This window comes from Sphaeramia orbicularis, chromosome 4 (genome assembly GCF_902148855.1).
Source record: "Sphaeramia orbicularis chromosome 4, fSphaOr1.1, whole genome shotgun sequence".
Classification (NCBI taxonomy): domain Eukaryota; kingdom Metazoa; phylum Chordata; class Actinopteri; order Kurtiformes; family Apogonidae; genus Sphaeramia; species Sphaeramia orbicularis.
The window spans coordinates 6,519,844-6,534,359 of NC_043960.1; the positions used below are offsets into that span (position 1 = coordinate 6,519,844).

Consider the following 14,516-nt stretch of genomic DNA (forward strand, 5'->3'; position numbering starts at 1 on the left):
GCTTGTTTAATAAATGCTTCATTTAGGGCCTTTACTACAGAGCATCAATTGATAATCTCAGAAGAAAATAATCAAATCAAATCTGAAGTGACTATAAATGTGGTTTTTCATCATGTAGGATGCTTTCATTATTGTTCAAAAAGTAAAAAAATAAATAATAATAATTAAAAAAAAAAACTTTATATGAAATTATTTAATGTAATGTGTCTCCGCCCTCTAGCCTATCACTGATCACTTCCCCGCCCCAAACAATACATCTATACCACACACACACACATACACACACTGACAAATACACACATTTACGCACGCACACGCATGCACGTGACACGTTATTTTGGGCTAAAACTGAACAACCTGATTAAAAACAAATTAAAACACGTATTAAATCTGTGGAGTTTAATAAGATCAGGCTTGAAATTAAAAGCAAAAACAAATTGCTTCTTTTTAAAAAGACATCACATTACAGGAGTCATTTATTTCTATTTCAGCCCATGTCTGTTTAAAATAAAAAAATAGAAATAAATAATCCAAGGTTTGCACTTCTTTAGGACCCGTGGAACAAATAAACAGACTGTGCAGCTACTGTTAAGACCGGCTCAATTTATGCAACTTATCACTAGACTCCAGCATCCTCTCCTATAAATGTGGGAATAAAAGTAATGAAAATGTCAATACCATAAAGTAGTGGTCCTGCGCGCAGCCAGAATCGGGAGTTTTTGAGGGAAGAGTGACAGCTCTTTGTTGCTGAATAGAAATCAGTGGCGATGGAGAGAGAGAGGAGAGACAGACAGAGAGAGAGAGAGAGAGAGAGAGAGAGAGAGAGAGAGAGAGAGAGAGAGAGAGAGAGAGAGAGAGAGAGAGAGAGAGAGAGAGAGAGAGAGAGAGAGAGAGAGAGAGAACTCCTCCTACCAAATTATTCAGACTGGGCAGGCTCTGCTCTGTTCACAAATAGGACACGGATCTCAAATCCAGGCAGTCCCAACCTGACCTCCAAGCACCACGGAACCCCTGGGCTGGGAAACCGGGAGAGAAATCACCAAAAAGAAACAAAACTTTGTGTCATTATTATTTTTTATTTTTTTTTTTGGCGACTGTTCGCACTGTAGCCCCCCCCCTCCTCCTCCTCCCTCCTCCCTCCCCACCATCACTACTTCCACTGGTTTTTTGTCGCATTATTTGGACTATTTATTTTTTTTTCCTGGACCAGAGAGAGAGACATTCACGGGAAGAAGGAAAAAGCTGGTGCACCATTAAAACCACCACCACCACCACCACCACTACTACCAGTACCACTCCTCCTGTCCCACCCATGCTGTAGTTTCTTTGATTCCCCCCTGTTCTTGCAGTTGCCTTTGCACTCTGGCAGAGGAGGTGAGCTGAGTCCGTGGGCTGCTGCTGCTGTTCGGTGTTCGGTGTTGTTGGTGCCTGCAGAGCCTCGGAAGCCCCATTTGGATGCGCTGAGAAGAGCGGGGCGCAGCGCTGCGTGGTGACAGTATATGGAAGTTGTGGGCTGCAAAACAGAGGCAGGCAGTTGCACGTTGCGTCCAGGACCGGGAGCCATGCTTTTCCACGGGATCTCCGGGGATCACATCCAAGGGATCATGGAGGAGATGGAGAGAAGGTCGAAAACGGAGTCGCGCCTGGCGAAGGGCATGCAGCTCAACGGGAGAGAGTCGGTAAGAACCGGGAGAGGGGGTCGAAAAAAGAAAAAAAAAAAAAAAACTTGTTCCACGTTCAACTGTGACACCGTTAATGTGGAGTTGAATCAGTGAGTGAAGGGGAAAAAAACTGCACGTCCTTCAGTGCATTTAGATTCTTTTAATAGTAAACCTAATCCAAGGACGCACATTTGATTCAGGGATTTTAAATTTAATACGAGTTCAAGTTTTCTCCAAATATGTGCGTAAAATACCAGGTTAAACGGTGGCACCGTTAATGTGGAGCTGAATCAGAGAGTGAGGGGAAAAACAGCACTTCCTTTAGTGCATTTAAGATAATTTAAATCCTAATTCTAATCAAAAGGACGCACATTTGATTCAGGGATTTTACATTTAATACGAGTTTAGTTTTTCCCAAATATGTGCGTCAAATAATCTCCAAAATGAGGCCACAACTTGACCTGCAATATTATTTTTTACTGTATTATTATTAAAGGCTTAAATATCAAATGTAATTGTAAGTAATAATTTTATCATATTTTTCTTAGTTTGTCTCGGTTTAACTGGACTGGTTTAACTCTGGAAGACGTTTTCCAGAGCTGAACCGAGAAAAAACACCAAAAAGAACAATAACCTGGGTAAACGAGAACTTAAATTTTATAATATATTTCACTTCTGGTGTAAAACCTAAAATTGGAACCAACAAATCATTTTCTGTGGATGTTACAACATCATGGAAACAGGGACTATTTCTACTAAACCAGGTTGGAGCTGTTTTTTTTTTTTTTTTTTTTTTCTCGGAGCTTCAGTCCTTCCATGAGGCCTGTGCTCTCACGAAAGCCTGCGTTCTCCTCCAAATGTCTAAACTCCTGTTGTTAAAAAAAATAAAAATAAAAATAATAATCGTCCCATTCAGGCAGCTCCAGGTTTGCTTTGCTGCTGGTCTGTGGTGGGTTCAGTCTGAGCTTTTCCTCTGTTGTCTCTGATCCAGACCATGCCTTCTATGAGCCCGGAGAAACCTGCCCTGTGCGCCGGCTGTGGCGGCAAGATTTCGGATAGATACTACCTCCTGGCCGTGGACAAACAGTGGCACTTGCGTTGTCTCAAATGCTGTGAATGTAAACTAGCGCTGGAGTCGGAGCTAACGTTGTTTTGCCAAGGATGGAGTATCTATTGCAAGGAGGATTACTACAGGTAAGAAAAATGAAGGTTCACCGGGCCTACCGTGTGCGTATTTTCACTTTTTTCGCTGCAGAAAGTGTGTGTGTGTGTCCAAGGCCTAAACACCCCACACACACTTCATTAACTAGCTTTACAGCCAAAAAACGAAAAAAAAAGGAATCACCCCTTTAAATGAACAGAAATAGACTGATTGGAGATATAGCAGGCTCTGAGTGTTAAATTAAAATGACATTAGCCCACATAGGCTCAGTGTCTGAAGAAAATCCAAATCCTCCCCTGGGCTTTGCATGGTGTTAATTGGGTTTAACTTCTGATATGAAATTAACATATAACTTATATATCGCCTATATGTTACAATAACCTTCTAACTCAGCCGTGTTATGGACTCTCACTTGCGTTTATTGCTTTTGTTTACATCTGATTTATTTTTACTGACTTCCTGTTCTTAGTATGTTTGTCCAGGATGAAAATAATCCATTAATTAAAAATATTCCATAGGATCAGAAATGTCCACCCACATTTAACACAGGGTTTGACCAGGAAATTATTTATGCTGTTTAAAGACAATGAAGAAAATAAATAATAAATAAATAAATAAATAGTTAAAAAAAAAAAAAAAGACTCCAGTGTTAGAGTTGACTCTGACATACCTGTGGACATGGACACTGAGGCCTGGCCACTGCTCATACTGTCACCGACACTGGAGTCTGTAAAGGATTCCAACAGGACATTCTTTTTACGCACAGTAAATAAAAGGTCAGTTTTACGCACGGTTTTAAAAAGGTGGAGTAATGTAAAGGCACGAGCCTGGGTGCACGTTGTCCCAAAGCTGCTCCTTCTTTGTGTTGATGAAGTTGTTGTTGTTTCTTGGGTTTGGTCTACTTGTGTATGAGGTGTCTTGACAATGTGTCTGTTCCAGAAGGTTCTCCGTGCAGAGGTTGCGCGCGTTGCCACCTCGGGATATCGGCTCGGAGATGGTGATGCGAGCGCGCGACTCCGTGTATCACCTGAGCTGCTTCACGTGCACCACCTGCAACAAGACGCTGACACAGGTGACCACTTCGGGATGAAGGACAGCCTGGTGTACTGCCGGCTCCACTTCGAGACGCTGGTGCAGGGACGGATTTAACATCCACAGCTCAATTTCGCCGAGCTGCGCGGCCAAGGGCGGCGGGCCTTCAGCCTGCCCTACTTCAACGGCACCGGCACGGCCCAGAAGGGAGGCCGAGGAAGAGGAAGAGCCCGGCCATGGGGATAGATATACCCAGCTACAACACAGGTGAGGGGGCGCACAGGTACAGCACAGCCTCTGAAACACACACCGGAGTAGATGAAAAAAATAAACAAAAACATTTAACCCTTTTCATGCTGAATTATGAGAATCTTAGTCAAAATTTTTTTCATGAGTGTTTCTATTCCTTTTAGGCATGAAAAAAAAACAATGAGTTTTTTTTAACCCTTTCATGCATAGTGGTCACTACATTGGACAGCGTTCTACAATCTGTTTCTCTTGTATATTCATCGGTTTTCTCAGCCAACACAGTGGACACTTATGCATCATTCCATCCAGTCCAATTCAAACTTACTGTATCTATGCCATTCTTGATAAAACCTGATCTGCAGTAACATGTTTTCGTGTAAGTGTCAACAAACAAACATGGTCGGTTTTTTTATTTTTTTTTTATTATTATTATATTATTTTTTTTTTTACATATTATCTCCATCAAGTGAATAATTTCATTCATTTCATTTATTATTTGTATCAGACATGTAAATAATTACAGTCCATAGAGTATAATAAACAAAAAAAACAAAACAAAACAAAACAACAAAGGGTGTTATATATAATATATATATATAATATAATATATATATATATATCTATATATATTATATATAAAAACACACGTATGCACACACCCTATCTTCAATAACAAGTATAGCGATGCTGGTGCCAGTATTTAACACGTGTAGTAGTACTGTAGTGTAATAAACTAGCATTAGAATATGTTCAAAGTAGGAAACCAATCTGATTAGCAGCATTAAAAATGTTTTTATGCATACTTTTCCATATCCACTTTCTAATATTAACCTTTAAATACATGTTTCTTTGCTTCAAAATTAAATGCCCATGCATTTAATTTTTGTTAATTTCCGGCTGAGTGGACAGTTTTGTAACTGCTTAAAAAAAAAAACCAAACGAACAAACACAAACTCGTCGCATTGTTTTTTTCTATGCCTAAAGAGGAATAAAAACATCTCAGGAAAAATTATCTGACCTAGGTTCTCATAATTGCATGAAAGGGTTAATTAACCTATTTTCCATAGACGTTATAAAATGTCCACTCATTTGGGACAGCATGTGTTTAATATTCAAGCAAAGAAACATGCGTTTAAAACCATAATCAGAAAGTGATCTACTGTGTGAAAACTATGAAACAAAAGCATTTTGATGCAGCTAATCTAATGTTTCTCACCTTTTAACATAATCTAATACTAGTTCTTACTTAATGGAGATAATAATAAAAAAAACTTTTGTTCAAGACAAACTGTTAATGAGAGTCTAATAACAATTAGCAATTGATTACACTCAGTCGTGTTCGTGCAGATCAGGTTATTAAGAGCATAAAGTTTACAGTGATGGTGTGAATGTCAGTGTATTATGGGATGTGATAAGTGTCCACTGGTCGGCTGATATGGAACTAAAACAACAAAACTCACGAATATACAAGAGAACATCTGGAGACGAACTGTCCACTGGAGTGACCACTGTGCATGAATAGGGTTAAAGAGGCTGGTTTGGATTTTATGCAGAAGAAATTACGCGTAAATATTTGCACTGACTGTTACTCAACTGCACTCATTGTAAAATTATATGATGCATACTTCACACCAAACACCCCAAAAAAGCAAAGAAAATATCAAACTATTAAATTAAATATCGTGTTAAACTAATTTTGTTTGAGTTACGCACGGGAGGACCGTTTCCTTGTGAGCCACAGCTCCTAAACGCAACAGTTCCAACAGCAGGAGCACTATCTTAAAAGTTGTAAAATAAACACTCGCGTCATGTAGGCCGTGGTAAATACAAGTGGACCAACTCTGCGTGTAAAAAAAAACAAACAAAAAAAACCCCAAACAAACCTCTAAGGTTAATTGATCTGGCGTTTTCTGTCCACGCGTCTTTCTTTTACGCGTGGAATAAGCTGCGTTCCTGGGGTGTGTGTTGATCAAATACAACCTCGGCGTCAACATGCTCATCGACTTGTATAATTAGGACTAATTTATGTGCTAATAAATGTATAGAATGAGTCTGAAGGGGTGCAATGTTGTGTAGGAGCGATGCGTAAATTGTTGTGGAATCGACATTAAAAAAAATCACCTATTTGCACGTGTGTGACTTTTGTTTGAGGAAAAAAAAAAACAAAAACAACGACCATGGGAGCTTAAATTAGGCTAATGTTAAATGTAGGTTTCATCTAGAATCTTGCATTGATTCAGTGAATGTCATAACACGACCCCCAGCCCCCCCCCCACCCCCACCCCTTTCACCCCTGCAGCGTCCCCATTTTGTTGTGGCTTTCTGCGAATAGTGCGCGGTTGAGAAAGTTGTCATTGTGCGCCAAGTTTCCTGTGTTCCCGGTGAATAGGGAGGAATAAGGGTTAATCTGCGCGTTAATTGTTCTTAGTTAATGAAGGTGACGTTGGAATCCCTGGCCTCCTGAGCGGCGGTCGGCGCGGTTCTCAGGGACCGAGCCGAGCAGCAGCAGCAGCGCCGGAGCTGTGGGGGCCTACAGCGGGGAGGAGAGAGAGGGGAGAGAGGGGCCGGAGGGTGGGGTGGGGTGGGGTGGTGGGGGTCTGCAAACACAACACTGTACAGTCAGCGCTCCGCATGAAAGGACTGTGGTTTGTTATTCGTAAACACAATTCCAGAGATTATGCAAATCCTAAAGTTCTCATAGGAAAATAACCAGAGCTGTGTGACTTTTTCTTTATGTTGCTTGTTAGAGAAAAGCTTTAAAATGGGGTTAGGGTTAGAATAGCAACTAGTAAAAAAAAAAAAAAATCCCCTAGTGATAAAAAAAAATAATAATAATAAAATAAAATACATACCTTGTGGCTGTGAGAGCTCATTATAAACACCTCAGCTATAGTGAATATCCCACAGGTATATTATGATTTTTCATGTGTAGAATAGAGAACAATATTTTTAAATTTAAAAGAGTCCTGTTATCTTTTCATACTTAACACAATCCTGTTTCTTTTTTTTTTTTTTTTTTGGTTATATTAAATTTAATTATATGATGTATTTAAAACGCTGGGATATAAATAAAAACAATGCAAAATTAAATTAAAAGAAGGAGCAACTGACTGTTTTAATAGTGCTTTATTTTCTTAAATAACATAAATCTTTTTATATCTATCTCGTTGTATTTTTTTTTTTTTTTAAACACAGTCCTGGTTTAATATGTGGAGTCTAAAATTTCTTCTCCAAACAAATAGGATGAGATTTCTGTGGAGCTTTTTTTTTTTTTTTTTCCATTTTAGTGAGCAGATTTGTGTTTGTTTTCAGCTGTGTAAAGGGATGGTCTCTGAGGGAAAGGTGGAGGTCTACTGTGTATTCCACTCCACTTAGTTAAAGTTTGGTCTTGTTTGGATATAGAGACCCCTAGTGGGTAATATCTAGTGAAACACAAACCAGTGAAGTCTGGGATCACACATGGATACAGCCGGCAGGGAGTGTCATAGAAAAAGGTGCAAGAAAAAAAATCTAATCTAATAATAATAATAATACAAAAAAAATTATAATATATGTACATAATAATTTACACTCTGATGTGGATTTGAAAATGCATCAATGTTGAGGGAAAAACATTCCACACATGCACCTGATTTCCATTAAGCCTGTTTCTACTTTATCCAAGTAGCTTTGTCTTGACCCTTTATTTGATACGTGGGGAAAGTGTTTGCGTTGCATCCTCATGATGCAGTTCGAGTATAATTTATTTGATATTGTATCAGCCTCTAACAAAAAAAAAAAAACAAAAAAAAAAACACAACACCTGGTCAGCGTTTTGGCTACAAAGGGGACGAGAAAAATCAATGCAACCTACTCTGACATCCTGTTTCATTCTGTTCTGCAATCATGGAAGCGCTGAAATCGTGTGCAACTTTTACCTCATTACATCTATAAATAAACACTGTTATTAACTGTATTTTCAACACACATTTGTATTTTAACTGTTCAGCTACATTTAATTTAACGTGCAAGCATTTATTCAGAGACAAAAAAAAAAAAAAAACAACCACAGTTTATGAATTGTCCTTGAATAAGGTGTTTTGTTTTATACCATGGTGATAAAACAGCAGTAATGTTTAGCCATGCTCGAATTTAATTTAGTGGATCCGTTTTTGCATATCACCATCTTTTAAGTGTATTACACACGCTAAGCTATTGACAAATGGGGCCAATTAGGCCTATTAGTCTTTGCAAACACCAAGCAGAAATAATTTAGCCTGGTCTCACTTCAATAGTAATCTGTTGGTTTTTTTTTTGTTTTTTTTTTTTGCTTGTCTGATCCTATATTACATTGTACATTATGTTAAACATATTTAGATTTTAGATAGATTTAGATGCAACTTTATTGTTAGTATTATTACACGTGTACAGGTAAGGGTAACAAAATGCAGTTTAGCATCTAATCAGATGTGCAATCAGTATGTAATAATATACAGGATAGATTTTTGGTGTGCTTTAAATATACTATATGGATTATATACTATATCTCTACATATATTATTACACAAAGCAGATTAGATTTTAGTTCAATTAATTATTTTGGGTTTTTTTTTATCATTTCTTTTACGGCAAAATCTGGATTTTTAATTTGACGCCGTGTTTTAATCATAGTCACCAACACAAAACAATTTAATTTGCAGTATTTTCTTAAAAAAAACCCCATAAATTTAACCACCTATGGATGCACTTTATATTATGCTTAATAGAAGTATATATCTTTGTTGTTTTTTAAATTGTTTTCTGAGGACATTTGCATTATTCATTGTGGACTTAAATCCCACCTCTTCATCTCTTCAGGCTGTAATGAGAACGACACCGACCATTTGGACCGGGACCAGCAGGCCTACCCCCCAACGCAGAAGACCAAACGCATGCGCACCTCCTTCAAGCACCATCAGCTGCGAACAATGAAATCCTACTTCGCCATCAACCACAACCCAGATGCCAAGGATTTAAAGCAGCTGGCCCAGAAAACAGGCCTCACTAAGAGAGTCCTACAGGTAAGCACAGAGCCATTCTACTACAAGATCTGATCACCCCCCCCACCCCCACCCCCCCATATCTGTGTCCGCACCCCCTGTCCCTCTCATTCTCACTCCAGAATAATCCCCGGGTGTCATCCTTTTGTTTTTGTTTGGTTGGTCCATGTAGTCATCTAGATGTATATCCAGGGGTTTTTTTCTGAATATTTTGTAGATTCTTAAATATTTCTGGGAGGGAGAAACTGTAGTTATAATGATTAGTCATAAGAGAGTGCACATGCCTTTTTAATGGAAACAGAATTAATTCAGCTCTCACTGATAAAACATTTTAAAATGATAGGATATTGTTTTGATTTGCTAAAAATCCGCCATTCTGTATTTAGATTTCTGGAGCTAACTGTTTAATTGTTGTCTGCCCCCTAAAGCTCAAAATAATGTATGAACCATGCCATAGAATTGCCCTATAAAGATTTCTATACAGTATTTTATTTATTTTTTTTTTAGGAAGGGCAACTTGTAGTGATTTGTAATGTAACCTACTGTATTTTGATGGAGAGAAATGATTTGATACTTTCTTTTATCAAATTAATTCTATATAAACACAAAAGTAAAAGCCACATTGGGATTGGTTTGCAGGTTTGGTTCCAAAACGCAAGAGCCAAATTCAGAAGGAACGTTTTGCGACAGGAGAATGGAGGTGTTGATAAGGCTGATGGCACCTCACTCCCTCCACCCTCATCCGACAGTGGGGCCCTGACCCCCCCCCCTCCAGCGCGGCCACACTAACAGACCTGACAAACCCCTCTATCACTGTAGTGACCTCCGTCACCTCTAGTTTGGACAGCCATGATTCGGGGAGCCCTTCACAAACTACCTTGACAAACCTTTTCTAACAAGCTATCTCTAGCAAGACTGATTTTTATTTTTACCTGATTTGAGTTTTTTTTTTTTTTTTTTCTTATTTTCTTTGATTTTTCTTTTGCTCAATTTACATTTATTTTTTTAAGTGACACCTTTAAACCAACAGAGACAGCTCCTTGGAACAGAAAGTGCTGTACTGTGTACACAAACAAGAACAACAAGAGCAAGAAAAGAAGCGGCCACATTAAAACGCAAGGAAATCATTTTAATGTGTAGCATCTGAAACCGCATGGCAGCCATGTCTGTAGTTTACTGACAGTATGCAGAGACCGGTTTTGGACGGACATTTTGAAGTTGAAGGCATTAGACAATTGTCATGGATTCAACAATTCATTGGAAGAAAAAAAAAACAAAAAAAAAACTAAACTTGAAGCTTGTTTGGAAAACTAGATTTTTGTTAACTTGATTTGACTTTATTTGTACATTTGTACTGAATTATGATCAGATGAGCCCTTCCTAATTTATGGTTTAATTGGTAAATTTTTAAAAGTAATATGAATATTTTGCCCCCAGAAACCTGTAAATGTATGCACTGTGTTCGCACTATCCGATTTAAAGATTTTTTTTTTTTCTGTTTTGGAATATTTGGGAAATAAACTTGTAGAATGTTCTGTATATGGGTAACTCCAGAAAACAGGCTTTAATTATTTCCGAATGTTTCAGTCTCTAAGACTGGGTTGGATGGAATCAGACATTGGTAAATCTCACAGAGCTACATGTAAAACGTCTAATTGCATTTCCTAAGCACCTACCCATTGCAGCTTATATGGCAGGTAGACTTTGTCTGGATTCAAACTCTACTGTGATAAGGAGAAGGAAACAAACCCCACAACCTGTACAGTGGTAAACTGTTCGACACCCACTGCAGTCACATTGAGAATTAGAAATCAGCGGGAGGAAATTTGGATTGGAGAGCAGCGTATGGGCACTGTTGTAATCAATTGTTCTCATGACAGAGCACTTTTGGATTCGTTGGCCTCACGAACTAACAGTCGTTCAAATGGATAAAACCCAAACATATCCATAGATCCACAGTTAAACCCAATTGCACAGTGACAATATACTGCCCAGTGAAAAGTGCATTATTGTTTTTATCATGTTGCTCAGGGGTAACGATGTGAATTTAACAAAAGGGAAAAAGGTGTAGGAGGGAGAAATTAAATGGTTGCAGACTAGATTTGTAGAGCTGACATGAACATTCAAATGACCTCAGATAGGTGGAGTCGTAAGAGGCAGGCCAGTGGGAAATCACTTATCCATGTGTTCTCCTTTTTGGCCATATTTATACTTTCTTTAATGACACTTGCCATGAACCGACCAAAAACATGTTTCTTCTGGCTGAAAGATAGAGAGAAAAGAAAAAAAAGAGCAAATGTTCAATGGAGTTGATACATTTCATTGTGAGCGCCGCACTTGTTCTTTTGTGGAACGAAGCGGTTCTCTCGATCTACTTAATGAAGTAAATGCCTAACTCAGTTCTACTATGTGCCTTATGCTATAACTTGGGAGGAAAGTTTGTGAAAATTCAGGCTATATGGTGTTCTTTGTTAACTGATTCACATCCTTTGACGCCTCACTCGTTTTGTACTGTTTTGCATCTTATTTCCGAAGATCTTTTTATGGTGTATCCTGTTTAAAAAGGGTGCAGCGATGTCATAGAAAGCATTTGTGCACTCTTTCAGATATAGTTGGGTAATCCAAGAACCTTATATATTGATCTTCGTGTTAATAGTGAGTACAGTAAGTGTTCTATCAAGATTGTCCATGTTTCCCTGTTTCTTGATAAAGATGGTGTATAAAAACTATTTCCCCTTAAATATTTATGGACCAAACGGTTGTTATATATCTTATTAAATTTGTGTGAATAAAAAATACTTGCTTTAAATGGGTTTTATTTTCATTACAATTGCCTTTTATGTCCTTCTTGACTACATGTTTTTCGTTTTTATCACATCAACAAATGAGAAAGCATTCAGTTATTAATGACCAGTTAACGTCGTTCCTCATTTTTGCCTCCATTTTTTACGTTCTATTTCCTATTTTTTATGATGAGTTTATGGTTTTTAACGTAATGCCCCAGGATTTGCATCTAACCCCTGTAGTCAAAAATATGAAATTGCTTTTTAAGCATGAACATGGCTTTAAAACTTGAAATCAGAGGAATGCTGCAGCATATATTGATATATATCTATATCTATGGACATATATATATATATAGTATATATTTATGCATATAACATATTGGTAAACCTAAAATGAAGTAAAGTAAATGCAGACCCCGTAAAGCCAGGTTGCTCTGTAGTTAATATATTCTTACTCTATCATTCTTTCAGGGAGAACAAATCTTGGGGCATTACAGCCATACATCCCGACGTTGAAAATTCCCTAAAGTATTAACAGAAGGGGAAACTTTGATGGGAATTCCTCACCATTGAAGACAAAGACAATAGCAAAGAGGTTAGCGTATTGAGAACAAATAAACAACCGACATAAAACCTGTTTCAGTTCCAAATGTACAACAGATGACTTTTTTTTTTTTTCTTCTTTCTAAAAACAAAACAAACGAAAAATCAAACAACAAAAGTTTGTCCTGAATGTTTGAATCCATCAACGGAGGATACCCCCCCCCCCCCCCCCCCCCCCCCCACAATGTATGATATTTATTGATAACAAATGTGACAAGTAATTCTCTCTGTACTGGAATGGCAACATGCACAAGGCTGGAAATAAATGTATTGTAAACTAGAAAAAAAAAAAAAAAAATTCACAGAAAGGCACGAGATGTAATTAAAAGATGGAATCCGACGTGACAAGTGTGAAACAGAGGCGGTTTGGATGTAAATGGTACGAACACACACACACACACACACACATATGCACACACACACACATTTCTCCCACTGCCTTGCTCTCATATAAGCACAATATACACACTGACACACTCCTCGTCTGCAGCATATACACTATCGCACATTGACACACAAGCACAAACACACACATAAGTACACGCTGCTGCCCCCATGCTCCCCCCACCCAAGAATCAGCTTGCTAAGTAGAAGTTTTCTTTTGTCACAAGTGTCATTTCGTAAACACATGGCCTCCTTGAAACTCGGCAGCAGGATGCCCATCAAATATGATGAGTGTATGAAGAGGACTGCAGAGCTGGAGCTTTGCCATCTGGCTGTACCGAGGGAAGGACGTTTGGAAAAAAAAAACCCAACAAAAAACACAAAGCAGATAAAGAAGAGATTCTCATTTTGCCTGCGCCTCATCATCTTGTTAACATTTTCCTGAGATGTATATTATTTCCTTTGATTCATTGTATGATTCATTGTCAGCTGCAAAAATAAAGCATATGAACCCATGTCCCTGATGCCCATATAGTCCCTCACAGTGAAAGAAAACAAATGTCACTGTGAGGACGTGGAAGGCGAAGCTTCAAGCTTATTTGTCGGTGACATTCAAGGCAGGAACCTTTACTGCATCCTGAGCTTGTTACTGTGGAAAATCTGTGAAAGCAGTAACTGAGAGTGTTGGAGGTTAACCCATAAAGATCCACACGATTTACTGATCTAAAATGTTTAATACCTGTTGAACCACTAATCCTATCAATACATGTAAATAATTGATGTAAATATGACCCATATGGACGTAGAAACACTGTCATCTTCTACAGCATTGACTCACCAGTAAAACCCATGAAGTCAGATAAATAACAATTGGATGAAATGCCTTGGATTATGTTCAGTTAATGATAGATTTGGCAGAAAAATTTTCTTCACTTTTCTGTTTTTGATATATCTCTCAACCTTAATGAACATATATATTAAATTATATATAGGAAAATACCTATTTATATACATAAAAAGGCAAAATACAGAGCATAATATTAGAATACATGGTGATGAATCACTTAGGAAATGTTAAAGGTATCGAGAAAAAAACAATCATATGGGGACTGACACAGTAGTAGTACTGGGTCTTTAAGGGTTAAACCAGGGGGTCAAACTCATTTTAGTTCAGGGGTCAAATTCAACCCAATATGATCTGAAGTGGGCCGAACCAGTAAAATAATAGCAGTGAAAAAAGTAAAATTACATTATACTAATGTTTATGTCTACAGTTTCATTAAAAATGTGAATAACGTGAACCTGAAATGTCTTAAGAAATATAAGTACAATTTTAACAATAATCTGTCTCTGTTTATCATTTCCACATGTGCATGACAACTGACAGATCACAGCGGATCTACAAATACTCAAAACATTTAAGAACAGGCAGAATATCGGTACAATTACACTGCCGTCTTTTAAGACATTTCAGGTTGTTCGTATTTTTTTGTGCAAAGATATTTATAAATAAAGACATTTTCATATAATTTTACTTTTATATACTAAAACAAAGAGGAAAATGTGCAATTTGTTATTATTTATAGGTTATGATGATAGTATTTTACTGGTCTGACCCACT

At 37.8% G+C, this 14,516-nt stretch overlaps 1 pseudogene; it reads left to right on the forward strand.

Moving 5' to 3' along the window:
• Nucleotides 1–943: 943 nt before the first annotated feature.
• LOC115418629 (LIM/homeobox protein Lhx9-like) lies at nucleotides 944–12,424 on the forward strand (annotated as a pseudogene).
• The last annotated feature ends 2,092 nt before the right edge of the window (nucleotides 12,425–14,516 follow it).